Below are 11997 nucleotides of genomic sequence, written 5' to 3'. Positions count from 1 at the left end.
TATTGGAGTATTACAATATATCCAAAACAGTGGGAGAAATTGGAAGGATCTCAAAAGAGAAGATAGACAGGGACTGGAAGGTGTTTAAAGGATACTTGCAAAACCATATTGAAAAATCAGAACTCCTATTAGAATAAACAAGTTCCGTTTTAAATACTGAAATCCTAAATAAGATGGATAACATTGTGTAATAGAAAAAGAAACATGAAATTAGGTTAAAGGTGTGTGAAAGAAAGTACCGGTAATAGAAGTGGAAAGAAATTGCAATTGAGTTGTTTGGAAGTCTAACACAAAGGTGGTGTGAGGGGTGGTGGATGGTGATGGGAAAAGGAATTATCTGTGGGACTGAGTGTAGGTATGTTTGAAGATTTTTAAGGATTGTATGAAATGTATGTTTGTATGCTTGTATAATCACAATATGTGTGTATTAAAAATAAAATTAAAAAAAATAAAATAAAGAAATTAGGTGTGGGGTTTTTTGTATATATATATAGAGAGAGAGAGAGAGAGCCAAGAGATGAAACTCTAAAAATGATAGTAAGAAAAACAAATCCCAAGTACCCAAGGCTAATGGACTTGTCAATGGTTTTACACTGAACTCTAAAACCGACCAAGTGGCTCTGTCTTTAGATTCAAAGTGACAATGTGAGAGAGTAAGTCGGGCCAGCGACTGCCATATTGTTCAAAGTTCATTCCTGGCAAAGACGGACAAAATCAGATGAATGATGGTGCCTTGATGTCCGGCAATGCAGGGTGCGGGAGGTCTAAAAATTCTGAAGGATGCAAAGCCAGTAGTGCACCAAAAATACACACATAGTTTCAAGGGTGGAAACTATCTTACTTCTGGTCAGAAGCCAAGTGTTTTATATATTTATTTTCACTTGTGCCATCAGAAGAATCGATAAATATAATGGGCTTGCAATTGAAGCTTGCATATTTTGTGACTTCCCAAATGAAGCGAATCAGGGGCAGTAAGAGAGACATCACCTCCTTTGTCAGTGGGGCCTCGCGACTGTGGGTGCCCGGGGCCGTGGGCGCCAAGCAGTGTGCATGGCCCTGGCACAGAAATTTGTGGATGCACAATTTTGTGGGTGCTCAGGCACCCAGGTCCCCAATGTGCTGAAGGCACAAATCAATTTGCTGTACCATCATTTGTTATCCTTAGAAGCGGTGCTGCTGACTTGCTTGGAGGAAGTACAAAGTATTGGAGTCTCAGTTTCAGGATCTGTCCTTCCAGTGAACACTCAGAGCTGATTTCCTTAAGAATGGAGAGGTTTGATCTTCTTGCAGTCCATGGGACTCTCCAGAGTCTCCTCCAGCACCATAATTCATAAGATCACAAGTAGAACATTGCCACTGTGGTTAGCAGCCACTTGATTATCCTCCATTTGATTAATTAGTCGTTGTCAGGGACCTTGAATCTTGCACCCTGCCTTCAAAGGTGCCAATGTGTGAGTGCCTTTATAAATAGTATTATCTTTCTGTTGTTGTTTAGTTGTTTAGTCGTTTAGTCGACTCTTCGTGACCCCCTGGACCAGAGCACGCCAGGCACTTCTGTCTACCACTGCCTCCCGCAGTTTGGTCAGACTCATGTTTGTAGCTTCGAAGACACTGTCCAACCATCTCGTCCTCTGTCGTCCCCTTCTCCTTGTGCCCTCCATCTTTCCCACCATCAGGGTCTTTTCTAGGGAGTCTTTTCTTCTCATGAGGTGGCCAAAGTATTGGAGCCTCAGCTTCAGGATCTCTCCTTCCAGTGAGCACTCAGGGCTGATTTCCTTCAGAATGGATCGGTTTGATCTTCTTGCAGTCCATGGGACTCCCAAGAGTCTCCTCCGGCACCAGAATTCAAAAGCATCAATTCTTTGGCGATCAGCCTTCTTTATGCTCCAGCTCTCACTTCCATACCTCACTACTGGGAAAACCATAGCTTTCACTATACAGACCTATTATCTTTCTACCATCTTTCTACCATCTGCATATTTTGGAATGCCTTGTAATTAAACATGGACATAAAATGGCTCTCTGTCTGCACTCTTATATACAGTGGTACCTCAGCTTACAGACGCTTCAGGTTACAGACTCCGCTAACCCAGAAATAGTACCTCGGGTTAAGAACTTTGCTTCAGGATGATTACAGAAATTGTGCAGCAGCGTCGCGGCGGCAGCGGGAGGCCCCATTAGCTAAAGTGGTGCTTCAGGTTAAGAAGAGTTTCAGGTTAAGAATGAATTAAGTTCTTAACGCAAGGTACCACTGTATATGTGCTCAAAGCGTTGGCAAACCTGTCAATAAGAAATAATATTTAATCATGTTTGAATGAACCCACAACTCCTAGGGGCGTGTGTCCCTTGCTGGCCCCTAAAATATTTGAGGGGGCAGCCTTCCCTCAGTTGATGGGCATTGCCATTCAAATGGGTGTGCATGTGCCGCGTCTTGTGTTGGGTTGCCAATATGGCAGCCCTAGTCTTGGAGTCGATTATGTGGGCTGGGATTTATCTGGCCTCCCAATATTTTATTCAAGTTGGCCCCCGTGACCTACGAAGAGCAATAGCCAGACCAGTTATCACCCTATGAACCATGGTCGGCAGGAGAAGAAGCAAGTTACCAATCCGAAATTCTAAACTTTAATCAAACCCTCTAAAAAGCACCATGAAAGCTTTGCAAGAGGCAAGCAGTTCCTTGCTTTGCCGCAATAGCAGCTCAGGTGGGCAAGCAAAAAATCCCTGGAGCACTTGCAAAATGTCTGTCAAGGCTTGGAAATGGAGAAGATAGAGGTCCACCTTAATCAAAGAAGTATTATTCTGAAAATGATAATGTGCAGTCCTACTCAGACCTGTGATGGCTGGCCAAGTATTATAGCTAACGCCTAGAGGGGATTTCAGGTTTGCCTTCTGCTCACAGTTTACTAATCAAGTCCCACTTAACCCGTTTTTGTTTTATTTTTTTCTCAAAATGATTTGCGGGTACTAATTTTTTCAAACATTTTCAAAGTAACCTTCAAATAAAATAATTAAATTGTTCATAAGCTGATTCTGCAGATACTTGTCTCTTGTGTGTAGATGCTGCTGTTTGGGCTGCATAAAAAACTTGAACAAACCTCTTTTCTAGCTATAGATGAAATTTAAAAACGATGAGCTGAGTTTTATGTTCCTTGATGTGAGGTGCAGAGACATGTAGCTCACTGATTTCACCCACCCTCCCAATGAGAGGGAAAGTCATTTTCTTTATACAGTACAGTGGTACCTCGGGTTAAGTACTTAATTCGTTCCGGAGGTCCGTTCTTAATCTGAAACTGTTCTTAACCTGAAGCACCACTTTAGCTAATGGGGCCTCCTGCTGCCGCCGCACTGCCGGAGCACAATTTCTGTTCTCATCCTGAAGCAAAGTTCTTAACCTGAAGCACTATTTCTGGGTTAGCGGAGTCTGTAACCTGAAGCGTATGTAACCCGAGGTACTACTGTATATGTATCTGAAACATTATCTGCACTCTACACTGGCAGGATGCAGCCAATTCCCTGACTGTACTGCAGACCCTCACCCACACAGTGGCGTAGCGTGGGGGTGCAGGGGGGGCCGGCTGCACTGGGCGCAACATCTGGGGGGGCGCGCTCGCACTCGCAGCTCTCTGCCCCCTGCTAAAATCCACGGGTTAGGGGGCGCAAATTACTTGCCTTGCCCCGGGTGCTGACAACCCACGCTACGCCACTGCACCCACAATTCAAGCCCTGCTCTTTTGAACTGCAAAACTAGTAATTTTAATCTTCAGAGGTAATTTTAATCCGTTTTGGGATTTTAACTTTTGCATGGTTGTGATTCTTCTTCTTCTTCTTCTTCTTCTTCTTCTTCTTCTTCTTCTTCGTCTTGATTTTACGGTTTCCTCTTTTGTAAGCTGCTTTGAGGGTTGTTTTTTACAATCAAGTATAAATTTTGCGAAATAAATAAATAAATGCAACTATTATTTGACATGCACACTGCGCTGCAGTTCATACCCACAGTGGTGTTTTACTGCAAATGTTAGCAGGTTGCCAGACATCTTCCCCACCTTTTAATTTAGCCGGTTGTGGAGGAGTGACAGTTGTGAGACAGCCTTGCAAGACTATCTCGTTGCAGCTAACTCCCCCCGCCCCAAGGAAAACACACAAAGCGAATCACAAACCACTGAATGCATCTCTTGAGACATCTGGTCTGCCGTTTAAAGTGCCACATGATCAGCATTCTTCTTTTAGTCAATGTTGTAATTTGTGTCTTGTCTGCTATTCTCTATTCGTGGTTGCTCCTTATGCTGACTACAAAATAGCTGCCTGTGAAAATAAGTCAGGACTGTTCTATAATCTGCTCTTTGCTATGCAGTTCACATCGCAAGGCGCATGTTCTGCATGCATATCGTCTACCCTTTTCTCCTTTGCTACGGCATTCCTGCTCTCAGTAATGTGGAATTTATTCTGGTTTTGTTCATGCTCAGAGCAACCAACGAACAAAACCCTTTCCTTTTTTTCCCCCATTGGTAGTCTTGAAAATTACAAAGAGGATGGGGAGAAAACAATTGCAACCTTTAAAAAGTCACAGATTATATACCCTTTTTCAGACCGCCACTGAATAGGGTACATGGACAAGTGCCTGTGTTTATGGTTTGCAACCTATGAGATCAACCTACTCTTTAAGTGAGCAATGACAAAGGCTAATTGGAATTTCCTAGTGGCTGGGGGGGCTTCGGCCCCCACAATAAAATTTTTGAGTTGATAGGCATTGCCATTCAAATGGTTTGTGTGCACTGCGTCATGTGATTCTGCTGGGCGGGGCTTACCTGGACCCCTGCAATATTTTATTCAAGTTGGCACCCCTGCTGTAAACATATAACACAGATTTGGGGCTGGGGGCTTAAAACAGTTGGTTTTTTTGTGTTGCTCTATTTTTTTGTACACTCATTTTTGAGGCTGCTCTATCCCATGTCCTGCTGCTCTTGATTGTGTTGTTTATGTTTTTCTCCTTTCAATGTTTAATTGCTTTTTAAATGATTGTGGGTTTTTCTACGTTTTTAGCGGTTCTCATTTTTATATGCAAACTGTATGTATGTATGTATGTATGTATGTATGTATGTATGAATGATGAATGAAACATAGCTACCCCTCTGGAATCTGTGGGTTATTTTCATTTTTTTTTTTTTACCATATTTCTTTCCTTCCGTTATTGCAAACAGCTTATGGCAACATATTTGGGGTTAGTTCATTTTATCCTTACAACATCGCTCCCCCACAATGCTGTGAGGCAGGCTAAGCTGACAAATTGTGAATTGCCCAGCAAGATTTGAACTTGATCCTGTCCAGCTCGACAACCTGTCTGTCCATTGTGGTGCACTAGTTCTGAAGTCATCTCAGCTGCTCAGCAATAAAGAACTATATTTATATGAATGAACTGTGCACAGGGTGAAGAGGATGGAAATTGTCTAGAAAACCCATTGCACTATGTGCGATGATACTGTTTTGCAATCTGTCCCTAATTACAACAAAAGTAAAATCAATCCCTCTTCCAGTTCCCTGTTTGCTTTCTTTTAATCTGAAAAAGTTCTTTGGATCTAACTTAATTGTCTGCCAGGGCTCTGTTAACATGTACGAAACCTGTAACAAATTTGCAGTGCCAACCCCTGGACAGATGCAGAAAGACAACCTAAAACTGAACCATGCCATCTGACTAAATGGCCCATTTCACAATGAGAAAACACCTGATTAAACACACACCTGATTAAAACACACACACACACACACACACACACACACACACACAAAACTGGAGTTTATACCAGTCACTGGATTCTCCAACAATAAAAGCTTAATTCTGCAACTCTGCAAAAGAAGCCAATTTCTATTTATCTAGATATATTTCCTGTTAAGTTGTGGGTGAACATATCAGACGACACAGCGATTCTTCAAACAGCTCTTGTTTATTCACAGGCCAGAACAGAACTGAACTGAAGGGTTCAGCCAGCCCGCTTATATAGAGCTCCACTACAATGCAACAGTAACCATTTTCTATAACTATCCAATCACTGAATGTCACTTTCGATCCCTTATTTGCATATGTGGACCTGAGTGAAAACTATCTACAGTATCCCCCTGCTGGCCCAGGGTGAGAACTTCAGTACATAACATTTCCCATAATTCCCAGGGAAGGAGCACTGCACTGTGCCAGGCATGTCCACACTAGTTGCCTGCCCACTTTAAAGCCCATCTTCACAGTCCTTACGGACAGAAACTTTCATTTAAAAAAACTGGAGTTTTTCTGGCCTGGGGTATAGTCCAGGTTAAGATTTTTGCAGAAGCAAGTGTTGCTGGCAATTTCTTTGAGGCCTCTGGTTTTCTAATATTTGTGAAAATTGTAAAGCGAAAAAGAGCGGAATAGAAGGGACTGGTGCTGAGTCCAGCCCAGCATCAGTTGCGTTCCACTGCAGCATTTATAAGTTATGGGCCTGCTAGGAGCCGTAGTCCAGAACATCTGCAGGCCACAACGTTGGGAAAGGGTGCATACGGCATTCATGGCTGAAGAGAGAGCTTTGTAGCTCAACTCACGTGCTTCCATTGCACTGCATCAGCTCTCAAAGGGCTTAAGTTTCAATCCCATCTTTCTTTTGAAAACTTTGAAATGCTTCTTGAGCCCTGATAAATGATGCTTAACTTAAGACTCACATGTTCTGAAAACAGCCTATTTATATCCAAAACAATGAACGCACTGGTTTAGAAAGGCACTCTAAATATACAGAACATTAAGCTTAGCATGCTTTGGAGACACTTTTAGACCAAGTCTCGCCTGCTCAAGTTTTTTTAAAAATATATGTATATATTATTATTATTATTATTATTATGCCTTTCTAAAAGGAGTTAATGTAACAAGAACTCAGATAGGCCCAGGAGGATCTGGCCTTCTTAGCCTGCTTTGTCATCTGAAGTGCTTCCTTTCCTGAGGCACCGCTCTTTGTCCTGCCCCATTCCCTTACTTCCCCCTCCGTCCCCTCTGCTTCCCTGGGGGCTGCCTGGGATGGACTAGCCAGAAATCCCCCACTTCTGCCCCAGAACCATCGATAAAGGCTTCCTCTCTCTGCTTCTAGTCAGGGGAGGATGTAAGCCCCTCATGGTAATCTGAAACAATACTGCTATTCATTGTTTTGTAGTTCTGGGAAATATCCTTAAGTTCAGCTCGCGAAATTAGCTGCCGCTTGAGTAAGCCACAGCTGCTGTGTAGCTGTCCCACTACGCTGCCCCCAAAACGCGGCAATTCTCATTACAGCAGATTAGTCTTTCAACATATGGGCCTTCTGTTATGTTTGTGGGCCCCGTTGCTATGAATGCAAGTGTATATACACAGGAAAATTCTTCTTCTGCTGCCTCTGGAAGAGGAAGTTAAAGGCAGTGATTGCACTTGCTCACATGGGAGCCTGCAAAAACTGATTTGGAAATATACCTTTTCTCGTCTTTTGTTTTAAAAGTGGGCATGTTCCGGGGGGGGGGGGGTGCAATCTTCCCATGGTTTATGCACACGGATAAAGTGATGTCTCGCAGTCACCATCGGCTGGGCATGAGGCTCTTAATCTCAGGAGCATAGGTCTTGAGCCCCACGCTGTGCAAAAAGATTGCTACATTGCAGGGGGTTCGACTCGATGACCCTACAATTCTATGATTCTATGCCCCCAAGAAAGGGACGCAGGTGGCGCTGTGGGCTAAACCACAGAGCCTAGGGCTTGCCGATCAGAAGGTTGGTGGTTCAAATCCCCGCGACGGGGTGAGCTCCCGTTGCTCGGTCCCAGCTCTTGCCAACCTAGCAGTTCGAAAGCACATCAAAGTGCAAGTAGATAAATAGGTAGCGCTCCGGCGGGAAGATAAACGGCGTTTCCGTGCGCTGCTCAGGTTTACCAGAAGCGGCTTAGTCATGCTGGCCACATGACCTGGAAAAACTGTCTGCGGACAAACGGCGTCTCCCTTGGCCAGTAAAGCGAGATGAGCGTCGCAACCCCAGAGGCGTCTGCAACTGGACTTAACTGTTAGGGATCTTTTGTTGTTGTTTAGTCGTTTAGTCATGTCCGACTCTTCGTGACCCCATGGACCAGAGCATGCCAGGCACTCCTGTCTTCCACTGCCTCCCGCAGTTTGGTGAAACTCATGTTGGTAGCTTTGAGAACACTATCCAACCATCTTGTCCTCTGTCGTCCCCTTCTCCTTGTGCCCTCCATCTTTCCCAGCATCAGGGTCTCTTCTCATGAGGTGGCCAAAGTATTGGAGCCTCGGTTTCACAATCTCTCCTTCCAGTGAGCACTCAGGGCTGATTTCCTTAAGAATGGATAGGTTTGGTCTTCTTGCAGTCCATGGGACTCTCATGAGTCTCCTCCAGCACCATAATTCAAAAGCATCCATTCTTCGGTGATCAGCCTTCTTTATGGTCCAGCTGTCATTTCCATACTTCACTACTGGGAAAACCATGGCTTTAAATATACGGACCTTTGTTGGCAAGATGATGTCTCTGCTTTTTAAGATGCTGTCTAGGTTTGTCATTGCTTTTCTCTTACATTAACTCTTACATCATTATAAAAGTTAATTTGGAGGCTAAACTAAATTTGGGGACGCTGGACAGATCTTTGCATCCCGGCATCGCATATGCTAAAGACTGCGCTGTCTAGGTTTGTCATTGCTATTCTCCCAAGAAGCAGGCGTCTTTTAATTTCGTGGCCGCTGTCACCATCTGCGGTGATCATGGAGCCCAAGAAAGTAAAATCTCTCTTACCTTTTATGACCCCAAGAAACATTATTCCCAGTGTTCTGTTTACCCACATCCTTTGTTCTTGGGATTTGGAAGGCAAGGCTACCTCAAGAAGGCTCAAGGTTGCCAGGAAAGTGCTGATTTCCTCCTCTTCACCTTTCCCCTCAGTTGCCTGGCAGGCATTCAGCGTAGAGGAAGAACTGTGCAGCTTAGTGGTAGAGCAACTGCTTTGCATTCAGAAGACTGAATCTGTTGCATCTCCAGGTAGGATGGGGAGAGAAGCCTGCATAAAGGCCTGAAGAGCAACTGCCAGTCAGAGTAGGCAAAGCTCAGCCAGATGTTCTAGGGCAGTTTCCTATGTTCTAGCTGCTGGTGCTTTCTCATGGCACGCTGAGGAGAGGAACCAACACCTTGCCTTTTAGGGGTGCTTCACCTCCTTCCACATGGGATGCGGGTGGCGCTGTGGGTTAAACCACAGAGCCTAGGACTTGCCAATCAGAAGGTCGGCGGTTCGAATCCCCGTGACAGGGTGAGCTCCCGTTGCTCTGTCCCAGCTCCTGCCAACCTAGCAGTTCGAAAGCACATCAAAGTGCAAGTAGATAAATAGGTACCACTCCAGCGGGAAGGTAAATGGCATTTCCGTGCGCTGCTCTGGTTCGCCAGAAGCACCTTAGTCATGCTGGCCACATGACCCGGAAGCTGTACGCCGGCTCCCTCGGCCAATAAAGTGAGATGAGCACCGCAACCCCAGTTGTGGTTGGCCACAACTGGACCTAATGGTCAGGGGTCCCTTTACCTTTTACACCTCCGTCCCACATGAGCAAGCATTTCCTGGCTCTGGGTGAGCAGAAATGTCTTTCAGTGGAAGCTTTGATATATTTAAAAAGAGCCAGTGTGATTAGTGTGTTGGATTGTGGGGGCAATGAAAGTTCAAATCCCCACATGGCTATGAACCTTAGAACTGAAATTGTCTCTCAGCATTACTTACCGTATTTTTTGCTCTATAAGACTCCCCTCCTAAATAGTAAGGGGGAATGTGTGTGCGTCTTATGGAGCGAATGCAGGCTGTGCAGCTATCCCAGAAGCCAGAACAGCAAGAGGGATTGCTGCTTTCACTGCGCAGCGATCCCTCTTGCTGTTCTGGCTTCTGAGATTCAGAATATTTTTTTTCTTGTTTTCCTCCTCCAAAAACTAGGCGCGTCTTGTGGTCTCGTGCATCTTATAGAGCGAAAAATACGGTACCTCACCAGGCAGTAGCAAGGATAAAAGGGGGAAAGGCTGTGGTCATGAGCTCCTTGGAAGAAAGGCATGATAAACAACCCACATTTTAAGTCTCAATATTTCTAATGTTGTCCCTATGGTGTCTGTTGTCTATGCTCTGGTAACCTCTAGGTTAGATTACTGCAATGCATTACACGCAGGGCTGCCTCGGAAGATGGTTCAGAAACTTCAGCTGGTGCAGAATTTGGCAGTCAGGTTGCTCACCTGGGCAAGAAAGGTTTGAGCATATTACACCCATCCTGGCCTGACTGCACTGGCTGCCAGTTAGCTCCTAGGCCTGAATCAAAGTACTGGTTTTGACGTATAAAGCTTTAAACAGCTCAGGACTGCAAACCTTAAGGACCACAAACTCCATATGAACCCACCCGGATGCTGAGATCTTCCTCTGAGAACCGTTTTCATGTGCTCCACAAGAGGTCTGGAGGGTGGCAACATGAGAATGTGCCTTTTCTTCAATGGCTTCCCATTTGCAGAATGTTCTTCCCAAGGAGGAGCGGCTGGTGCCTTCATTATAAATGTATACACACATACATTTCGCCAGGCGAAAATGTTCATCTTCAACCAGGCTTTGGGCTGATTAACATCCCTTCCCCTTTTAAATGTGTTTGTGGAAGGGAGTTTGGTTTTGTTCTTGTTTTTAATTGTATTTTTTATCTTGCATTTTTATGTTGTGAACCACTCTGAGATGTGCAGCTGAAGGGTGATATACAAATTTCATCAGTAAATAAATATTCATCCTTTACCACTAATGGGAACCTGTTGCCCTCAAGATGTTGTTGGACTACAGCTCCCATCATCCTTTGCCCAAGGCCAGGCTGGTTGGGTCAGATGGAAACTGGAGTTCAACATCTGGAGGGCCACATGTTCTCCACCCCTGTTTTAGGCCATTGATGAGGAACTGCATATGGTGGGCAGAAAAATTCCAGCTTAGTCATAGAAGAGGGGTTAGCTCAAATTGGAGAGAAAAGGAAATAGGAACACTTTTCCATTATACATAGCATCAGGTTTTAGCCATCATTAACATGTAGTGACTATTGGTTCATAAGCTCTGCTAGCTTTTTTAGTTCTTCAGTAATTATTTGTAAGTTTGTTAATAACAACTGTCTTGTGTTTTGAAGTGGACAGAATCATCTTCTGTTATCCTCCACAGGGGCGTAGATATCTCCTCCGGTACCCGGTGCGGCGGGGGTGGGGCGGCCCACCAACGAGGCCGCCGCCCTGATCCTCCCGCAAGGGCCGCCGCCACCACGATCCTCCTTCGCAGCGTTGCCACGTGGGGGCCACACCCACCTTGCTCCGCCTCTGATCCCCCCGCTGTTTCCAATGTTCTGGCCATTGCTAAAGTAGTGAAAATTGCATTGCTTCTAGAATGAAAATGCCCCCATCCGTGTAGGAGCCTCAATGTTTGCAGAAGTACAAGGAGTCTTTGAGAAGGGCAGGATCCTGGGTTGTAGGGGAAGACCGGAAGCAGCTCAGTGAGCTGTCCCAGTAGCTACAAACTTCTGTTTGACTGTTGGGAGAGAGAATGGAATGCACTGGCTCGAATCCTGAACAGAAGGAGCACTTATCCTATATAAGTCCAGCGCCGAGGGCCTTCTGGCGGTTCCCTCGCTGCGAGAAACCAAGTTACAGGGAACCAGGCAGAGGGCCTTCTTGGTAGTGGCACCCACCCTGTGGAACACCCTCCCACCAGATGTCAAAGAGAAGAACAACTACCAGCCTTTTAGAAGACATCTGAAGGCAGCCCTGTTTAGGGAAGCTTTTAATGTTTAACAGACTATTGTATTTTAATACTTTGTTGGAAGCTACCCGGAGTGGCTGGGGAAACCCAGCCAAATGGGTGGAGTATTAATAATAATAATAATAATAATAATAATAATAATAATAGTTCCAGCAGGCACCTCTGTGAAAATAAGCTAGTCAGTTAAGCGGGACACAAAGACATGGTTTGAACATGTTCAGTTCCTTTTTCTTTT

At 44.9% G+C, this 11997-nt stretch overlaps 1 long non-coding RNA gene across 1 annotated transcript; it reads right to left on the bottom strand.

The window, feature by feature from the left end:
* Positions 1-8695: 8695 nt before the first annotated feature.
* On the bottom strand, positions 8696-10685 carry LOC310759297. The gene is made up of 3 exons (XR_014546305.1): positions 9978-10685; positions 9546-9723; positions 8696-9173 (listed from the first exon to the last, which is right to left on the bottom strand). It is a non-coding gene; the product is annotated as an uncharacterized lncRNA (long non-coding RNA).
* Between the last annotated feature and the right edge of the window lie 1312 nt (positions 10686-11997).

The sequence above is a fragment of the Podarcis filfolensis genome (assembly GCF_964270895.1).
Source record: "Podarcis filfolensis genome assembly, chromosome: 3".
In the NCBI taxonomy this organism is placed as follows: Eukaryota; Metazoa; Chordata; class Lepidosauria; order Squamata; family Lacertidae; genus Podarcis; species Podarcis filfolensis.
This window is presented reverse-complemented; position numbering and strand designations above follow the sequence as displayed.